Below are 20808 nucleotides of genomic sequence, written 5' to 3'. Positions count from 1 at the left end.
CCACTAAGCTACATTCTCAGCCCTTCTTTTCTTTCAATCTTTGGAAATCAGAACTACATTTATACCCCTTTTCTCTGGGCTTCTACATTACCCAGGTTCCTTAAGGATTGTCATTCACAATTTGGTGTCTTTATCAACTGTTTTACTGATTCCGAGACAGTCCATGTAAAATAGAGGCATGAATCCATTAAAAATAACGTCTTCCTGTATATGTGCATCTGATGCATTATTCCTTCTGGTAATTATCCACCTGTACTACAGAGGAAATTCTTTTTTGGGAGAGCAGATAGAATGAAAACAGAAATTAAAGAAAGGATATTATATTCTAAGTCATACCTGCTATAATACTAGACCCTTGATTTAATTAATTTTATTTTATTCTTACTATAGTCATATAGGAATATGCATAATAACCATCAGTTTACAGATAAAATTGATCCAAGTATATCTCAAGGTCACAAAATAAGTCAGTAAAACAGCTGAATGTTAAATTTAAGCTTTCCCAAACTCCAAAGTACTTGTATTTTCCATTATGTTTTGGAATTCTTCTTTAACCACCTAACAGCACAATATAAAAGCATCTAGCCACACAGGGATTGGGGATTATTTTTAATAGAAATTAAAGACATTAATCTTACTAAAACTTTCCACATCTTAGCTCATGACTCCCAATTAACATTTATACCAGTCTTTACTATACATGTATATACTTAAAAGTATCATCATGCTTTGCACATATCTTGTTTCTTTAAGTAATTGGAAGCTATTATAAAGCTCTCTGCATTGCTATGTCAACATTTTTAGGTAAACTATTTTCCATTTATAATTTTTCTATCATTCTTGAACCAAATTCTTATTCCATAGGCATCCACTGATATCTTTTCTTAGAAATAATCTTTGATTCACTCTAAAATAGACTAAACATTTTTACTATAACCAAAATGAATGTAATCAGTCAGGATTTCTTTGGAATGGAGAAAATGTGAGGATCAAATTGGAATTTCAAGTGTTACTTTGACTTAGAATCACAGTTGTTGAAGTTCAAATTTACAATATTGGTTTAATGGCAATTTTATTTCATAGAGGCTGTCCTAGATAGCCTCTTTCATTCAGGAGACACTGAAGCATTTGATTTTACTGAATTCTATTTTTGTAGTTCCAGTGAGGCATATACAAGATTCTAACCTGAGCTTTGCTATCATCTTATTTAGATCATTAGAGGGTTCTTACATAAAAATATATATAAGATACAGTAAATATTTTAATCCCAAATTCATGTCATGTATGAATAAATATGATTACAGATTAACCAGGAGAGATTGGTAAATCCAACTTGATCACTTTTAGGAAATAACTTATATGAATAATTAAATAATTCTTGACCCAAGACAATGATTAAAGATTTTCTCTTCTTTATTTAGATCTTCTTCCTAAGCAATATCATCCATATTGACTTTTCAAGTGTGATCTTTAAACCTGATCTTGTTCTTAAGTAGCAAGTTTATTATTTCAACAACCTACCTGCTATTTCCAGATGGGTGTTTGAAACACCCAGATGTCTGCTGGGTGTTTCAAACAGAGCATGGGCAAAAGTGAACTTTTGATTCCTCTGTCTCAACTCTCAAATTTTCATCCTCATTCTCTAGTTTCATAACTACACTATGATATGCCTGATTTCTCAGTTGAAAATTTAGAATAATCTATGATACTTTTCTCTTTTTTCACCTCCACATCCAATCATCAGCAGATGCTATTCACTCTATAGCTCCAAATAAGCTGCACCTATTTTGGTGCATCTCCTTTACTGTCATCCCAATCCAACCCACCTTCATTCTCACCTTGACAAATGAAAAAGTTTCTTAACTCATCACCTTACTCTTATGATCATCCCTTACTACAATCCAGAATCCACACACCATCCAGAAAAGTGCAAATCAATCTTTCAACAAATGGTGGTTGGACATTCAAAAGCAACAAACACCTTTAACTAAACTTTGCACCATGTACAAAAATTAATTCAAGACAGATTATAAATTTAAGTATGAAATCCGAAATTCTAAAGCTTTTAGATAACAAGTGTTGGAGTAGATGAGGCGAAAAGGGAACTCATGTATATATATGAGTTATATGTATACATGTATATATATATACTATATAGTATTGTTCAGAATGTACATTAGCACAGCTATTATGGAAAACTCTATGGAGGTTCCTCAAGAGATTCAAATTATAATTACCATATTGCTATGATGAAAGTGCACCTGGAGTACCCTCATTGTGATTTAAGGCTTGGTCCCATGGAGGTGATAGAAGCTTTGGAAGGTAGGGCCTAATGGGAAGACTAAGTCAAATGTACAGGCCTTCATGGGTTGGTGTTACAGGACTCCTAGGTAGTTCTCATGAGAGAGTTATAATAAAAGCCTGAATTTGGTCCTATCTACCTCTACATGCTCCTAGATCAAGATATTTACTGGATCTACCATCTACTATTTGTCATGAGGTCTTCAGATCTGAGCTGATCAATGTAGGCACCATCTTCCAAAACTGTGAACTAAATAAAACTCTTCTTCATAAGTAGCCAGATCAGGTATTTCATTATAGTGATTACAATCTGACTAATACACATATGATTTAGCTATCCCACTTCTGAGTATTTACCCAAGTGAAATACATATGTTGTCAAAGAAATGTTTGAAGTCTCATGTTTATTGCATCTCTGTGCAAATAGCCAAGTTATAAAATCAATCTAAGTATCTATCAACATATATGTATATATCACATTTTTATGTATATACACACACATACATGCTATACACAATGGAATATTATTCAGCCATTAAAAAGGAAATTTTTGTCATTTCTGACAACATGTATGGAGTTGGAGAACATTATGCTAGGAGAAACAAGACAGGCACAGACAGAAAATACAAGTACCTCATAGTCACACTCATGTGTGAAATATAAAACAATCAAACACATAGAAACAGAGAGTTGGAGTGGTACTTATCGAGGCTGGGGGATGGAGACTAGGAAGATGAAGATCAAAAGGCATAAAGCCTCAATGATACATGAAAAATAAGATATATTACATAGTGCAGTGAGCATGGTTAATAATAGTATACTGTGTATTTCAAAATAACTAAGAATAAATTCCAAATGTTCTCACCTCAAAAATCAATGAGTATTTGAGGTTATGGATATGTTAATTTGCTTAATTTAATCATCTCATATTATATTCATAAATTATAATATCACTGTGTACCCCATAAATATATGCAACTATAATTTTCAATTTACAATAAAATGAAAGAACAACTTAAGAAGCAAGTGAGGGAGGAGGAGTGAGAAAAAGAGAGGGAAGAAAGAAAGAATTAAGACAGAAAGAAAAAAGCTATCACATAAGCAGACAAGTAAGCTGAAATGCACTTGTTTGAATAATTGAATCACTAATAGCCTATAGCCTATTGTCAGACTTTGTCATTTCTATTATTGTCACAAATACCAATGGCCAAACTGAGGATTGGCATATAATCAGTAAAGTATGTATTAGTAGGCAGAACTGAGCAGAAATGTGAAGGAAGGCAGTAAGGACTTGGTCAGTCTAGGAATGTGCTCCATAATGTTTGTGAATAGGTAAATTGATGGGTGGATACGTGTCTATATGCGGAATGCAGAAGAAATAGTTATATAGTTACTACCTTTAATGGTATAAGAATAGAGATTCACCTATCACCACATCACTTCTCTCTACTGTCTTATCTCAAAGCTGCCAGCGTATTCTCCATTTGAAAGTAGAAAAAGCAGAACTATAGATTGGGGACTGTTTTTATTGAAACAAAATCTATCTAACAAAACCTCACAAGTATTCAGAAAGCATAACACAGACACAAGAGGACTTTATAAATGCTGTAGAGCTAAATGTACTGAATGCAAATGGTAAAGTTTCCTTGCTCAGAATCATGGAATAGAACTCAGTGGTAGGGAAATGTTCACTACAGGATGGAAAATGCAAAGTATGTATTCAGTTCTTGACAGAAATTTGCCTTATTTACCATTATCACGGTCAACACAAAGCCTGACAGGATGGCCTGAGATTTGCATCAGGTCATGCAACTTACAAGCCAGGAATGATGACTGTTGTAGACTTTACTGCCAGGTCTTCCTGCTGCTTATACCCAGAAATCATGGCAAAGGGACTTGAAAACAATGTCTCCATATGTTACAGTTGCTGGAATTATTTCTCAGTCAGGCTCTCTTGTCATTTTTCATATGTAGAAACTCATTAGACACCTAGAGGAAAAACATATGGAGTAGAACAATGATATTATTGGTAGAAAATGCTGCATGAGAGAATTATTTATATTCTAAAAGGTTTTGCTGTAAACATCTTACTAGAAATAGCCATGGCTGGCTTTTCATGCAGTAGATACTGAGATAATTCTCACTATTTTAAGCACAAACACAAACATATTCTCTATTGATACAAAATATTTACTAGCCTCCAGGCCAGAGGGTTTGTCCTCTCTAATTATTTTTTTTCAATATTAAAAGTCTGGTTAATGAATTTCTGTAATTTTACCTCCTCTGAAGAAGAGAAGAGGCTGCTGAATTTCCTGTTTCCTTTCTTTCAATGGAAGAACACTTACATTAAGGACAGGTTGTTCAGAGCTGGGAATCTGCAATCAGAAAAACCTGAGTTCCAGTTATGATACACTGCTTGGCACAAGTTACTCATTGTCTCTGAGTTTCAGTTCTCAATCTCTAAAACAGAGTAATAGTATCTCACTTGACAGTTGTTGGAATTTATGAAAATAAAGTCAATTATGTTGTAGTAGGTAAGTTGTTGTTATAATCACCATCACTATCATTGGGCAGTTTTTCAAACAATAGACTTATTTTAAAAGTACCTTTTTAAAAAACAAAAGAAAAGGACATTCAGATCATGGAAATTTTAATATATTGACCAGAGTAAACAAATATATATACAGATAAATATAGGTTAAACTAAAAGTGTTCAAATATAATTTTTATTTTTTACTGAGTGTTATTCTCTAATATTAACAAATAATATTTGTTGCAGATACTTGTCCCTTATTTATGTAGTGTGTCTCATGATTTCCACAAGTTATTCTACCAAGAGACATTTCTGTGGGGCAATGTGTTGTTCTAGTAGTCAGGTCTTTGCAGTGGCAAGGCAGGTGTTGTGAAATGTAACACAAGAGCACAGCTGATCTGATCATTGCAACTCGCGAATTCTGTTATTTAAAGTACTTGACTGTCACCCTCTGTCAATGATGCTAATGGAAAGTTTTTTCATAGGAACAATAATTTCAGTTGAGACATCATGACAGAGAAAATGCATTGAAACTAAGCATTCATGTAACTTTTTATAACAGATTTTTATAACAGATTTATGAGTATCAAAATTCTGAAAACACCATCTTCCTTGAACTCACACTTAGCTTCTTCCAGTTTCCCAGTAATTGGAATGGTAGGTTTTGTTTCCATATTTAAAAAACTCATTTATCTTCAAGAAACTAAGAAAAGAAAATATCTGGAAATTATGGACTCAGTATCATAAATGTAAGCTTGGATAATGGATGTGAAAAGTAGGCTATTAGGATTCTATGTATTGATCAGATTATTCATTCTAAGCTTTGCAGAGATAGGTAATTAGATAATTATGACAGAAGACAAAACTCACTCAGTTTTTTCCCTGTTCAATAGGTTGAAAGAAAAATTATACCTAGTATTTCACCATATAGATGGGTCTTGATAAATTGAGGAAATCAGATTTGTCATTCTTATGACAAAAGAAAAGATACAAACTTCCATTGATTTAAATATTAATCTGTAGTTTTGTTTTGTTTTTTGGTGGTACTTGGATTTTGAACTTGGGGCCTTCTGCTTGCTAGGCAGGTGCTCTATTGCTTGAGCCACTCCTCTATCCCTGATTTGTGTTGGGTATTTTCAAGATAGGGTTTCTCAAATTATTTCCTCAGGCTTGCTTTAAACCATGATCCTTCTGATCTCTGCCTCCCAAGTACTAGGATATAGGCATGAGCCATGGGCTCCTGGGTTATCTAGAGTTGTAAATCAATCCAATAATGGGCTGATAATCATTATATTGTTATTTAGAGACAAAGCAATTGGAAGCAACATCAGGGCTACTTCATCAGAGATAGAGAATTTGAAGAAAGATGTCATCTAATGGTTAATCAATCATCAATGACTTTATTTACATATGCCAGGTGAAATACAGAATTGAACTAATTATTCAGATAGTTTAGAAAATAGCCTATTGATATCATTTGCTTTTCTCATCTATATCAGACAGGTTGAGGCAATGAAATAATTACACAAACTATTAGAAATACTGAGTAGTGCTTGCCTGAGAATGTAGGAATTTATAATTTGGTAATATTCAGGTCAAACAATGCTGAAGGCTGATTTTTGTGTTAAATACCTTTTTCTATAAAGGGGTGGTTGTACTTCAAATTTATAGCATTGCTTGTGGAAGCAAAAAAAGATAATGCAGAAGAAAGAAATGTCAAGATATCCATCAGCTCTTATATTATAGCAGCATATAGCTGTTTTATGGATTTATTGTAATAGTTTTTAAAGGTCATTTAAATATGAAGACAATTGTCAGGTTTGGGACTTTAAGAATTTGCTTTCAGCAAAATACATCCAGGTTTATGTTAATGGAACTTCAAGGACCAAGCATAGACCTACAGTTAGATTCAGACTCATTCAACATTTTTAGGTTTTACTCTTATATCCCAGTGTGGGGTGATGACCCTAGTTTAGTTTGGGACGAGTCTTGCTGGTATCCTGCCCAGGTGTATATGCTTCTGTAGAGTGCAATTACTCAGGAAGCAATATACCTCATTTTTTTCAAAGAAATCCATATTTCAAAGAGTCTTCTTCTAATTTCCTCATATGTATGCTTGTAAGTGTCACACTATGCAGCATTATTTTTAGTTTGGGTAGATTAAATCACCACTGATATATACCAGTAAATAGACATTCAATGTTCAGAAAACAGGATAGTACAGATAGAGCACAAACAAATTTAAAATTTTGATCTCTTGGGTGAATCTGGACTTTCGAGCTACAGCAAAAGCCATATGGTATTAACTTTGTATTCATTGTGCTTTGCGTGAGGAAAATAATAGTAAGTCCATGTGGAAGGATATTTAACAAAAAAAGAAAAATATCCCTATAGTCCAGCACGTGAGCAACTGTGAATGTGTGTTAAATTGAAGAGAAGCGCTAAGCATCCTAAAATAGGGGATAAGCTCTACTGTGAAAGACTATGTTGAAAGGAATTCTCAGTTGAAAGATTGGCTGTTATGGGAAAGTCCAATGAGACATGAGGACTCACTGTCAAGTCACCTGTGACAAAGTTTCTTGGCTTGTGTCTAGAGTAACTGCACAGGATTTTACAGTTTTCTTTTTGATCTGGGGCCTGAATTTACTAACAGGGTCTTTGGCTATTTCTATCAAAACAAGTCACTCTGTAACTATTACATGAAACAGCTCTGTTTGCCTCAGGTTACAGAAGATATATTCCTGATGAATTCACCTCTACATCTTACTTTATATTTCTATCACTTCCAGAAAGCCATCATGTGGCAACTGATTGGTTCTTAAACTTAGACAGTGAGGCCTTTCCAAGTTTAATTTAATTTCAAAGAAAAAAATCCCGCCATTGAAAGTAGGATAGGAAATGATTCAAAGCAGGAGCACATTACATTTTATTAAATTTAGGGAAAATCTGTTTGATAGGCAATAAACTTTAAGGCTGAGAGTTCCGATGTTTTACAAAAGCCCTCTAATTTTCTTTGTTGGGTCATGCAGTATTTCCTACATAGGTTCTAATTGTCAGTAATTTTAAGCTGATAGTGTAATTTCTGTTCAAGTTATTAAAATGAGTTGCCCCATTAAAAGTTATGAAATATTTTATAGTTATGACTCAAAGTGATTTTTTTTTAAGTTTTAGCAAGGATTTATTTTGGTATAACAGGATAAAGTGTAGACAAGGTGAGGAGGAGAAAGTGAAAGAAACATTTCCTGTTCCCCATGCAGGAAATGGGAACAAAAACTCCTTAAAATGGTCTTTTAAAAAATAACTTTCATTGTGCAAAATACAGTCCTGCCATTTCCTGGAGTATGTAAAAAAGTAACACTGTTCAAAAGTGGATCTGTGTTAGTGATGCCAACTAGCATTTTCTTTCACATTGGGGTTTGAACTCAGGGCCTCACTGCTTGCTAGGCAGGCACGCTTACCACTTGAGGCACTCCATCAGCAGCATTTTCATTAGTATATGATAGGTTCACAGGGGGTTTCATTGTGACATTTCCATATGTACATATATTGTACATTTTTTGGTTCATCCCCTCCATTTTTCTCCCTCTTCTCTCACTTCCCTTCTTAAAATGACTTCAACAGGTTTCAATGTTTCACATTCATACATGTATAAAAGTACCTCAACTGTATTCACCCTCCTTTACCCTCTTCATTTACCCTCTGCATTTTGCTAGTATTCTCCCCTTAACAGGACCTGTTTTACATTTGTGTCCTTCATTGTTTTAGTGTCTGTTCATTGTTTAGAGGGATTTTGCCTGTAATTCTATTGAAATTTAATCAATCTCCCTCCCTCTATTACTCTCCCTTACCCTTTTCTCTCTATCCTGTATTGTTCAACAGTTTTCAGTGAGTTTCATTGTGTCTTCTTTTTAAACAGATATGATGTCTTTCAATTTTATTCATTCTCTGATCTAGTGATCTTACTGCATATGAAAGTGGTATGCTTAGTTTTCTAAATTTCTTGTTTTTATTTCTTTCACTTTGGATGGTTACATTCCAAATATACCAGATTGCCTAATTTTAATGGTTTTCTAATACGTATTATGTGATATTAAACAATTATAAAAATAACAAAATCCTTAAGTGTTTGTAGGATTGGTGGCAAGGGTCAATAACAAACACTTCACTTATTCTTTTATTTTAGGGACATTATTTTGTAAGATACCCTAACATGACATCAATAATCTCCATGAAACCTAGAGAATCTGCAGATTACTTTGTTCTTTATTTTCTAAAGTATACTTTTTAAAATTATAATAAACAGAGTACCAAGCACTCTAAAAAAGAATTTCTTAGATTTGGCTCAGAGCTGGAATATTATTCAAATATATTTTGTTTGGTAAATAGATATAAACTCAGTCAACTCACTCACAATGAAAACTCTGGTGCCTTAAGTAGCTTTTCCTAGATATAGAACTGTCAAGGTGACTTCTCCTTCTGTTTCAATTGCTCAGTTTTGCCATCGTTTAACTATTATAGTGATGGAAGACTTGCACTACATTTAGTTATGAAGGGTAATATTTTAGAATAGAGAAACCTCCCTCACCAAGTGTGGAAGGAAGAATTATATTAATGGACACACACACACACATGCAAAAAAGATGCCATGAAACAATGAAACAAACAGATTCTCTTCTGAAGGACGATTTGGAAATCACAAAGTATTATTACTAATAAGTGATGAACCTTATCAGTTACTGTTCCTTGCTTAGCTTGCTTTGCACCATTTTGTCTGAGAAGCACAATAGAAACTCTAGTTTTTACTTTGTAAACTGATGACATTTTCCTCTTGCCCTTGAAAATAAGCAAGTAATGGAGCCTTTTGTATCTGTTTTGCATGATGTTTAACTTGAAATACAATACAGCTAGAGACAACATTTGGAATGGGCTAATACATTTCATTAAATGGCACTTTCAACAGGCTCTATAAGCTTCATTTCCAGCTTCCCCAGCATAGTGAGACATGGATGTTTTGACCATCAGTCACCATTGAAACATATAGGAAAACATAACATTGAAATGCTGTAGAACTGTACACATTTGCAACCAACTTAAATACTAATGAAAGACACTGCAGATTGCAACCTGGGAAAAGACAGACCACAGCAGTATTTTGCAATAATTCATAAAATGATCAACATTATTCTTAAACCTATAGACAATCAGAGCAAACAACACAACTATCACATGCTTACTCACCATTTACAATGTGCCATCATTATACTAAGTGATTTCCATAGAGTCTCTTATTTGATCCTTGTTTCATAGACTAAAATAAACACAATAAACCTCTCCTGAAATACATTTTACCCCTTTTACAGATAAGAAAACTGAGCCCTAAATTATTTAAATAACTGGGCCAGATTCAAAGCTACCAAGCAGTGGGAATCCCCACTGGCCTGGTGGCAAATTCTTTTTTGTTTAACCAGGATGTAAGACTCCCTCCTTTGTTTCTTTTATTTTGACATGCTGTTGTACTTATTGCATTTGGTGGCACTTATGTAAATAAAACTAAGCTAGAAAATATTTATTTTTCCAGGTATGAAGGAGCAGTTGCTGATCAACGCAGTGAGTTTAAAAATCTTAATAAACACTGATAGAAGCTTCTTTTGAAATAGTGTGATCCTATTTCAATGCAACTTTCTAAAGATCCTGCCTAAACTTGAAAGAGATGTAGCATCCTTTGGAGAGTATCTTAGACACTTTTTTTTGGATGTACCTGAGATCAATGCAATGGGAAACCAAAAGAGGGGTACTTTGATTCTACAACTCTGCAATGATTTAGTTCAAAAAGTCAGGGTAAATACACTTCAAAGTCTGCTGGCTAGATAAATTGTCATAAGATTAGTGATGTATTCCTTCTTGCCAGGTCAGGAAATTCCCAAAGATCCCCCCTTCCACATTTCCAACATCTTATCAGTGGACAAACAGCAGAAGTGAATGGGTCAGAGACATAAAAAACTGTTGAGAGTCTGGTCTTGAAATAAATACCCATCACTAAAAACTGATCTCCATAACTTCTTGTACTGTTTTGCTTAAGGAAAGAAAAGATTTTTTTGGACAAACTGGTTAGAACTCTTTGAAAACTCTCTCTTCCTAAACATTAGAGGACAACTGGTTTGTCCCCTGTGTGATACACAGCACATTTTCTTACTAGTTTTGAATGTAGTGTGTTTCTCAATAATGCCTTTCATATGGGCATGTGTATATTGTCTGTCATTGCTCACTATGTAGAAAGGTAGTAGGGACCATGGAAGAAAACTGAAGTTTGGGAAAATGGGTGTAAATCTTTGGTAACACACTAAAGATCTAGAGTTCTGGTTTAGGCATCAGTGTCAGTGATGGATGTTGATGCTTTCCTGCTCTCTCATTTCCACCATTTTAGCCTCTGTGTTTTTAAGTTCACTGAGACTTAGATAAGTTTTATTGAAAACATCCTAAGTGGTTCTGATCACTCAGGGCATTGTAAAATAAAATAGTATTTGTAAAAGCCATTAATAAATGGCAATCATTTGATCAACCATTCATCCCATCATCCATTTTTCTCAAACCAAAAATAAAATTCAATCTTTTTATGTACAGGGTTGTTATTAAATCTAATCCTGTTAACTGTCTACCACATTTTGCTTTCTGCTACTTCCAGTGAGATGTGAGCAGAGGGAAAAGCCCTTTGGATTGGGCTTTATGATGGATTGTTTTTTTCTCTTTTTCATTAGTTAGTCTGTCTGGAAACTAACTTTTACTGTGAACTTGATGACAATGACCAGAGCATGCTAGACCTGCGCTTCTGACCTGGACCACAGACCCACAGACAGCTTGATGGAGTGGAGCCTGTCCATCAGTCTTGGGCTATTATAGAAGAGAAGTTAACTTCCATCTTCATGAACCATTGTTTTGGGTGTGTTTGTGATATACCTTCTTAACTTGGAAACTGGAGCTATGGTTATACCATAAGTATTAAATGTCTCTATACTCCTCCTCTCACATAGTATGTTTGGTTGTTTTCTAATCCTCCTTTCTGTCACTAACTAGTCTGCTCACCTCATTGGTGTGATCGTTTCCCTGTGTCAGTCTTGTTATCAGAGTGTAGATCATTCTTATATTCCCTGTCCATATTTGCAAACAATTCAGAGTTCAAGATGTGGAGATTTTATCAACTATATCTTCAGAGTGCTCGCCTACACTTTCCTGCTTGTTACGGCACAGATCTATGAGATACTTGAAGTAAGATAGCTTTATTCTCCCCACATTTTCATTTATTCTCTTGAGACTAAAGTCCACTTGCCATTTCTCTCCAGACTTTGGTGGGGATTGACATGCAAGAACAGGATTTTGTGATTTACTGACTACTCTGCTTTTTGAATGGTGTGGGCCAATAATAACTTCACTTGAGTCCCGGAAAAAACAGTACCCCATCATCACTCACAATTCATGCCACTTTTACTTCCTTTGCTGCACTGCTGCATTTCCTACTTGATATGCTTATGGGATATAGTTGATTATAGATATGCTGGTTCTCCTATTCCTTTAAATCTTTCCCAAAAGCTATAATATGTTCAGACATTGGGGGAAAGTCCTATAAAACAACAAAGAACTGGTAAGTTTTTACACGTTTTTCATTTATGCACGATTATTTTTGCCAAAATAATGACAAAATCAGGAATATTTCTGTAAAATTTCTGACTATAAACATAGAAAAAATAAAATACTTAAATATGCAAAGAGTAGATAGGTAGAATTTTTGTTTGTGTGTTTGTTTGGAGATGGGGTGTTGCTATGTAGCTATGTAGACCAGGCTGAGATTACAGATATGCACCACCATGCATGGCTAAGTACAAACCTTTATTTATTTAAAATGCAACCATATTTGTCACCATTAACGTCTCTTATAACTAGTAAAAATAGGCCTCTGAACATCATGCAGTTAGCTGAAGTGCCATTGGGGAAGAAATGAATGGATTGCAGGAAAAAGATGAAAGCTTGAAGTGACTGCTCTGCAGGAAGGTCAGGGGATACCACACCTGGGTGGAGGGAACTGAAGGAGAAATGTTGGTATCCACAACTTAGTCCAGTTAGTCCTTTAGAAATGTTAAGACTCAAGGAGCAGTTCAAGGAGCTGCTTTGGCAGCAGCTGAAAAAGGTGTGGGGCAGGGCGATCTAAGAATGGAAGGAAATAAATATCCTTTGAAGATCAGTATTCAGTTTGAAGGATGTATGCCTCTTTGCAAGAAGCTTGCCTGGAGAAATTCTGATATAATAAGCCATGTTAATTAAAGTAGCTTATAGACACTGGGCAAGTGAAAAAGTGACACTTCTTTTTATGTGTACCACTCAGTTTAATTAAAAAAACTATATTATCATTGCTTTTATCTATTAGTTTCTTTTATCCCAGATAATCCCTAGAATTCTCACAGGTTGGATAATAGAGAAAAAAATTTATGTACCCTGGTCAGACAACTTAATATTAAATGAGCTTAGGTTTCCATTTTGCTGTAGATCTCATTGTATAAAACTCTAACCTATTAACTAAAAAAAATTCATTCTTTTCCATTGATTATTTGCTAGATATTTTCTTCATGCCCCAAAATACTCATCACTCTAAGAACATGCTTCTTAACTGAAAGTCAGGGGTCTACTTGACATGGAGTTCACAGACCTCTTAGCTGTCTGGAGGCAATATTGCCACAATCCAGTGAATCCAGGCCTTCACTTGCCTGAGGAACCAATGTTCCCATGAGAATTGCAGCACTGTTAGGCTGTGAGAAGAACCAGTCAGTCATACATGATACCATGCTAGGTACATGCCCAGATTTAGCAAGTGTAGGAGAAAGGATTTTGCAACTGTAGTATTACACATCTGTGGGGATTTTGTCCTTTGGTGTCCCCTCAACATGAAAAAAGTTCCAGGGAAACTGGGTGAGCAAGGATTCCACTGGCAGCACATGTTCTGTCAGAGCCTAGCTGTTCTTTTCAAAGACATCTAGACCTTGGTGCTGCAGACAGATCATATTCCAGACAATTTTTCCTTTCTGGAGGGCTCCCTTACAGGAGTACTAGTATTCATTTTGAAGTTTAGTCTCAGTAGGATTATTGTAGCCATTCAGAAATATTTTTATATTCTTAAACCTCAGAAGAAATGCTTCTTCTGGAGAATTTTAACTTCCTAAGAAGGAGCTGCTTGCAAGACCCTAAAAAAAACCAAAAAACAAAAAACAAAACAACCAAAGGTGGCTGAACAGAATGTTAAAACCAGGACCAGGAGCAGTGGCTCATTCCTGTAATCCCAGTTACTTGGTAGGTGGAGATCTGGAGGATCTCAGTTCCAGGCCACCCAGTGCCAAAACTAGTACGATCTTAACAAATAAGCTGGGAATGTCATAGGTAGAGTGTGGTCGAAAGTTGGCCTCAGGTAAAAACTCAAGACTGCATGAAAAATAACTAAAGCATATAAGGGCTAGGGGCATTGCTAGGTAGCAGTTAGCCATGAGTGATAAGGATATGTAAAGAGAACCGAAAATGGTGGATTCTTCAAAGTCTCTGAGGGAAAACATTGTCACTCCTCTGAATCCCTTTTAAGATTAAAACCAACCAGAGTTGTTTAGGGGGAAATAAGGCAGGATAGATAGACAAGGAGACAGGGAAATTATATTATTTTAATAAGTATTAAAAGAATCAAACTCAGACATGGTGAGGCAGGCTAGGATTAGGGAAAGTTCAGGACTCATAGAAAATATTACATTTTAGATTCACTGTGCTCTGTCCTGGGAATCACACATGCTCCTCCCCACTCATTGATTATTGGATGGGAATCACCTGGTTTCTCTCTTCCCATAGATTTGTATAAGTTTTAAAAGCACCTGGAGAAGAGACACAAGCTGTCTCTTCTTCCAGGTCCTGGGCTCTACCATACTCCCTTTTGTATTTCTATTCCCTAACTTTTACTAAACTTCTTTTATACCCACATGTCCTGCCATGGATTCTTCCTGTGGGACACAAAGAATTTGGATCACAGACTTTGCCTGCTGCCAACAGTTGGAATGAGAAAATAAAAACTAAAAAACCAGAGCAGCTAGCCCCCTCCTTCCTCCTTTTGAATATTAAGGTACAAGGACAGGGAGACATAAGGGGCCATTTGCACCTGCCTTCCACTTTTGTGTGTGTTTGTGGGACTGGGGTTGAACTCAAAGCAGGTGATCACAAAACCTCTGCTAATTGAGCCACACCCCCAGTCCATTTTGCTCTTATTATTTTGGAGATGGGGTCTCTGAAGTATTTGTCTAGGTTGGCCTTAAAACATGATCCTCCTCAGTCTCCCAAGCACCTAGCATTAGAGGCCTGAGCCACCTTGTCTTCCTTTCTGAGGTACTAACAAGCTGCTAGGATTCATGGATGGGAAGAATGACAGAAAGAATGAAAGGCTTGTCTAGCAAAGGGAAGTCCTAAAGCAAACCTATTGTCCCTGTGTTAGCATCCATCTTAGCCACCCAGAACCATAATCTTAATGATTAGACATGATTATGTACATTCCCCCAGCTCAGAAAGTATATGACTACAGATACAGACCACCATTTTAAGTCTTTACTCCCATTTCACACATGGGGAGCAGGAAATGTTTTTCCCTTTTTCCTCATTTCTCTTACCTTTTTCCTTTCTTCTTACCTTTATCCTGTTTTACTAAATTCCTTTCCTAATAAACTTTATTATATCTTTCACTACATTTTCATCACATGCAAGAACTGAGGTAGGTACCAGTGCTAAACTTTTCAGCAACAGCATGGCTCAAGTAGTAAATTTCTAGCCAGCAGGCTCAAGACCCTCAGTTCAAATTTTAATTCTGCAAAAAAAAATAAAAACCAACATTTCAGCTACATAACTGGGGAATTTGGGAGAAAATGTGCTGAAAACTCCTTAATAAAACTTGGCATTTTGGTTTCTTGCTCTGGTATTACTAACAGTCATGTCTATGTGTCATAATCAGTAAGTATATAGGACATTGGACCTTGACATTGTACTCAGTGCAATATATAGAGTGAGATAAAGATTCACCTGAAACTTTCATAATCTTGTAAGAAATAGGCTAAGGTTTGCTTAAATCTGTACTTCTTACCTTTGCTCACTTTACATTTATATCTCAATTCTTTGTATGGTTTCTACTTCAAGTGTTAATTTTTAATCTCCCCACAGACCTCTCTGTGGCTTTGTTAATGGCACTGGTTCATTCTGTGATCAAAAGACTTCCAAATTCTTGTCCCTGGGGAACAATCCATGGCAGGACATGTGGGTGTCAATGGAATTTATTAAAGGTTAGGGGAAATACCAATGGGAGCATGGTGGGCCCAGGTGGAAGCTGGAAGCCAAGAGAGGGTATTTCTGCTCTTCAGGTGTTTTTAAAACCTATGGATAACCCATGGGAAGGGGAGAACAAGGCGATTCCCAGACAATAATCAATGATCGTGGAGGGACCTGAGCAGTTCCCAGCTAGGTGTGGGTGGTTCCTGAGCCAAAGTGTGGTTAATCTGAGATGTAATGCTTTTTTCTATAAGTCCCTAATTTAGCCTGCCTCAGCTTTTCTGGGACTATGTAGAGAAGACCAATTAAAAAGGAACACATAAATTACTGCCTTAATTAAGAATGCTATAGGACACAATTTGGATTTTTTTTTTCGGTACTAGGGCTTGAACTCAGGACTTACACCTTGATCTACTCCACCAGCCCATTTTTTTTTTGTGTTAGGTACTTTCAAGATAGGGTCTCTTGAACTACTTGCCTGGGGTGGCTTTGAGCCACGATCCTCCTGAACCCTGCCTCCTGAGTAGCTAGGATTACAAGTGTGAGTCACTAGAGCCTGGCTAGGACACAATTTAGAAACATGGAATTTACAATCATGTGTTTGAGCATTAGTGTACTGTATCTCAAAAGGGCATAGATAAAGCAAAGTTGCTCTTTTCAGGAAATCTGAATATGTGTACTTAAGACTAGGAATGATAGGAGACAAAGTTTATGGTTTCAAGACAGAAGAAGGGAAATTAAGGCAATTCTTGACATTTGAACAAGAATGGAAATAAAGTTCTAATTTCTATGACTCATACAGGTACAGTTTTGAAACAATACTTCGGCTGCTCATTTCTGTAATAAATAGGCAAAAACTACCACCTTCTACAATAAAAGGAGATGTAATGCATTTTATCAGGACCATTGCCTCTCTCCCCATCACCTGCTCCTTTGCAACGGCTATGTCGTTACAGAGAAATTTCTAGTAGCTAGGGCGTTGTTGGCATGGAGCAGTTGACATGTACCTAGCACCTTCCTAAGCATTTTCATAGATTCACTTAGTAGACACATTCACAACTTCATGTTATTATACCAATTACATGGTGAGGGCACTGAGTCTGAGGCAGGCTAGAATTTGTGGGACTGAGACCCTTCCCTGACAAGCCTTAAGAGCTCCATTGTAATCACAGTAAGATAAAAAGAATGGGAACTTTCTCCTTCATAGGTGGGGCACCTGAGAATTAACATAGGTGTATACCAGAGTCTGCCCAGCTCCTCCCCCCTGGCTCAAAGGTCAAGGGAGCCAGGTAATGACATGCCCAGCTCCTTCCCTTGGCTCTGAGGTCATTGGAGCCAGCTTTCACCTGGCTCAAGAATCACCCTTTTCCCTCCACATTCATTGATGATTGGATTGAAATCACCTGGTTCCTCCCTTCCCATAGGTTAGCATAGGTTTTAAAAGCACCTGGAGAAGAGACTCCACCTGCACCCTCCATGCGCCCCATTGTATTTCCTTTCCCTAACTTTTCATAAACCCCATTTATATCCATATGTCCTGCCAAGCAGGACAAAGAACTTAGAAGTTTTCTGATCACAGACTGCACCAGCACCTTTAACAAAGGCAGAGGCTCATGGATAAACTAGTAAATACAGAAACAAGGACTTTCATGGACGCAACAAAATGTCTGCCATACCTATGCACAGCCTTCCTGACCATAATCCCTAGCCCTACCCTGTCACTCTTAACTCCCTTCTCCCTCAGCCCCCAACTCTGAGCACATTGCCATAGTCTCTAAAGGATTAGGCATTAGTTGGATATACAGGGGATTGCAGAAATATTTGCAATTGACCCTGTGTTAATCATCAATTTCCAAACCCCTTGAACTAAGAAATGAACTGTGAATAAAAAGAAAGCAAAGTAAAATCAAATAAGCTTTTGGGATGGAAATGCCTGTGTTAGCTTTCTAGTGTTTGAGGCTCATGTCTTATTTTGTCCCCTTATATATTTTTGAGACACATTATCCTTGGGACATAGTTGTTAAAGATTCTTTGTACTATTTGACCTTTTTAAGCAATACCAGGCAAATAGGAAAGGGCTTTATCTTTATTTCACACATCACAGTCCAGTCACTGTCTGGACATTTCTATTATTAAAATAATTCTTGAATAGCCTCCAATGACTTGTACTAGATAGGACTTTGTACTGAATTGAATGCAAACACATAATTAGTAACTATAAATTCCACTGGGCTTTGCAAGAGACACATCCAGATACATTTTGGTAAAATTGTTCAGTTTGCACTTTCCAGCTGGTCTAGTTTCCTGCTATAATTATGCTTAAGCTGTACTCATTCATATATTGCTTGGGAATGCTTGCACATGAGCTGAGTGTAATTACATGTAATACAAGAGAATATAATGGTGTAGAGGGGATATCTTGGCATTTTTGTTGTTGTTATTATTAGAAATTAGGTTTGAGTCCTAGTCTAGTAAGTTATTAACCTTATATGCCCTAAACTTTGGAAAATGACTTAAATTCTCTAAACTCCTTTCACACATCTGTAAAACAGAAAACACAGTTGCTGTGGAAATCCAATGCTTTAAGTTACATAAGAATCTTTAAAAATAACCATAAAATATAATTTAAATATGTATTTTTCCATCTAGTCTCAAGATGGTAAATAAGTGTCATTCATGCCAGTTCTATTCTCCTAGCTCATCATAAATATTGCTAGATGATTATAGTACTCTTTCAGAGAATGTGTGAGTATATGTACACTTATATGTTCATTTATTTGTTCATTCATTTACACATTTAAATTTATATTCATAGCCCTTCTTGTTAGGGTACCTTCGAGGCTTGCAGCCCACTCAACCGGCTAACATTACCCAAGCCGCCACTTACTGGAATAAAGGGAGGTGGGATTGTTTCTGGGAACAGGGACTGTTTCTGGTTAATCTTGCTCGAACGGTATGTGAGTCAATGAGTTAAGACACCTGGTGTTTATCAAGTCCCTGATAAATAACCTTCAAGTAATCTTGCCCCACCACCAGGATGTGGATGATATCAGAAATATGTGACCCCAGGGGCCATAAAAATTGCTGTGGGACCATGACTAATGTCTAAAAAAATATAAAAGCAGCCTGAACTTTGCATTCGGGGTCCTTGTTGAAACCTGCTGCGTCGGGCAGATACCCGGACCCCAGCTAGCTGGAAATATAAACCTCGAGTTGTGGCTTACATTATCATCAGTGTCTTTTGTTCCTCTGAGGGGTGGTCAACCTCAGACCCCAACGTTCTCAACACAGCTCTTCAGATGGTCACTATCAATTGTTTAGAAATGCACACTAGATGAATTTACTTCCTTGTCCTGGTCTAATTTAGCGAATTTCATCTGTACTCAGAGAAATTACGGTTCACTCATTGAGTCAGAAAACATTTACTAAGTCAAGATAGACTCTGGATGCTGATGACAGAAATATGAATAGAGTGTGGTTCTAATCTTCTGGGATATTCCAGTTTGGTGGAAGAGCCAGTGAAGGAGAGTTACAACTACAGCAGGTAATTAGAATGACAGCACAAGAAACAAAGGAAGAAATGCTAACTTGCCCCCCCACCCCCACCGTGAGATTCAAGATTTGATTAAAGCTGACCTTTGGTCTGATGAGGGGTTTCCAAGAGCTGTGGCAACATCTTCACCTTCAGGTGGGCGGTGATGATGACAGTGTCCAATGGCCTGAGACAGCGTGTAGAGGGAATGAGAAGACCATCAACTTACAGGTTATCTTGAAACTTATACAGAAGTCTTCATTTTCCTGCAAAGGATATGTTCCAAGATCCACTGGATTCCTGAAGCTTCAGACAGCAGTAAACAAAACAAAACAAAACAAAAACCTCTATATACATTTTTTTCCTGTATATACATACTTATGATTAGGTTTAATTTATAAACCAGGAAAAATAAGATATTTTAACAATAACTAATAATAAAACAATGATAACATGTCATAATAAAATCATTTGAAATTTATAAATTATTAATTTCTGGAATTTTTCATTTAAAATCTTCAGACCTCAGTTAACTTTAGGTCACTGAAGCTATAGAAAGCAAAACTGCAGATAAGGGGTCTAGTGTATGTATTTTTATTAGAAACTGAATTATGTAAAGGGAAAATCTGAAGAAATTCAAAGCAAACATAATTGAGATAGAAATTTATCTTATTCCTCTGTAGGATTTTTTCCTTGACATTTCTTTTGTTTTCTTATAAGACACTCAAAACTCTTTCTTAAAAGCCTATTTTTAAAAGCCAGAATCCATTCATGTCATCTGCTAAGTAAAGTAGAGGAGAGGAGAGAAATCTTTGAAATTGAGACATTTCCATAATAATGACCTTATTAGTGACTTACATAGTTTTCATTCAGGCTCTTCAGGAATGAGACAGTTTTGTACAGGAAGAAGACAAAGTAGAGAAAACTAAAAAAATGATCCAAATAATCTATTGGTTGGTGTTATGGAATGTGGAAATTCAGTCCTTGCAAAAGGGCAAGTCTAGTACACCAACAGCTGCTATTCTCTTTGTTTGTATCATGACCTATACTCCTGCTGTGACCATATTGACTTTAATCTTTCCCCTTCCTTTCCTTCTATTCTTCTCTCCATCAC

General features: G+C 36.2%; 1 long non-coding RNA gene across 1 annotated transcript; it reads right to left on the bottom strand.

The window, feature by feature from the left end:
- Positions 1 to 3363: 3363 nt before the first annotated feature.
- LOC141425547 (uncharacterized) lies at positions 3364 to 19994 on the bottom strand. The gene is made up of 3 exons (XR_012450521.1): positions 19799 to 19994; positions 4580 to 4676; positions 3364 to 4290 (listed from the first exon to the last, which is right to left on the bottom strand). It is a non-coding gene; the product is annotated as an uncharacterized lncRNA (long non-coding RNA).
- Between the last annotated feature and the right edge of the window lie 814 nt (positions 19995 to 20808).

Source organism: Castor canadensis, chromosome 8 (assembly GCF_047511655.1).
Source record: "Castor canadensis chromosome 8, mCasCan1.hap1v2, whole genome shotgun sequence".
Classification (NCBI taxonomy): domain Eukaryota; kingdom Metazoa; phylum Chordata; class Mammalia; order Rodentia; family Castoridae; genus Castor; species Castor canadensis.
Note: the sequence above shows the minus strand (reverse complement) of the source record. Positions and strands in the feature narration are given on the sequence as shown.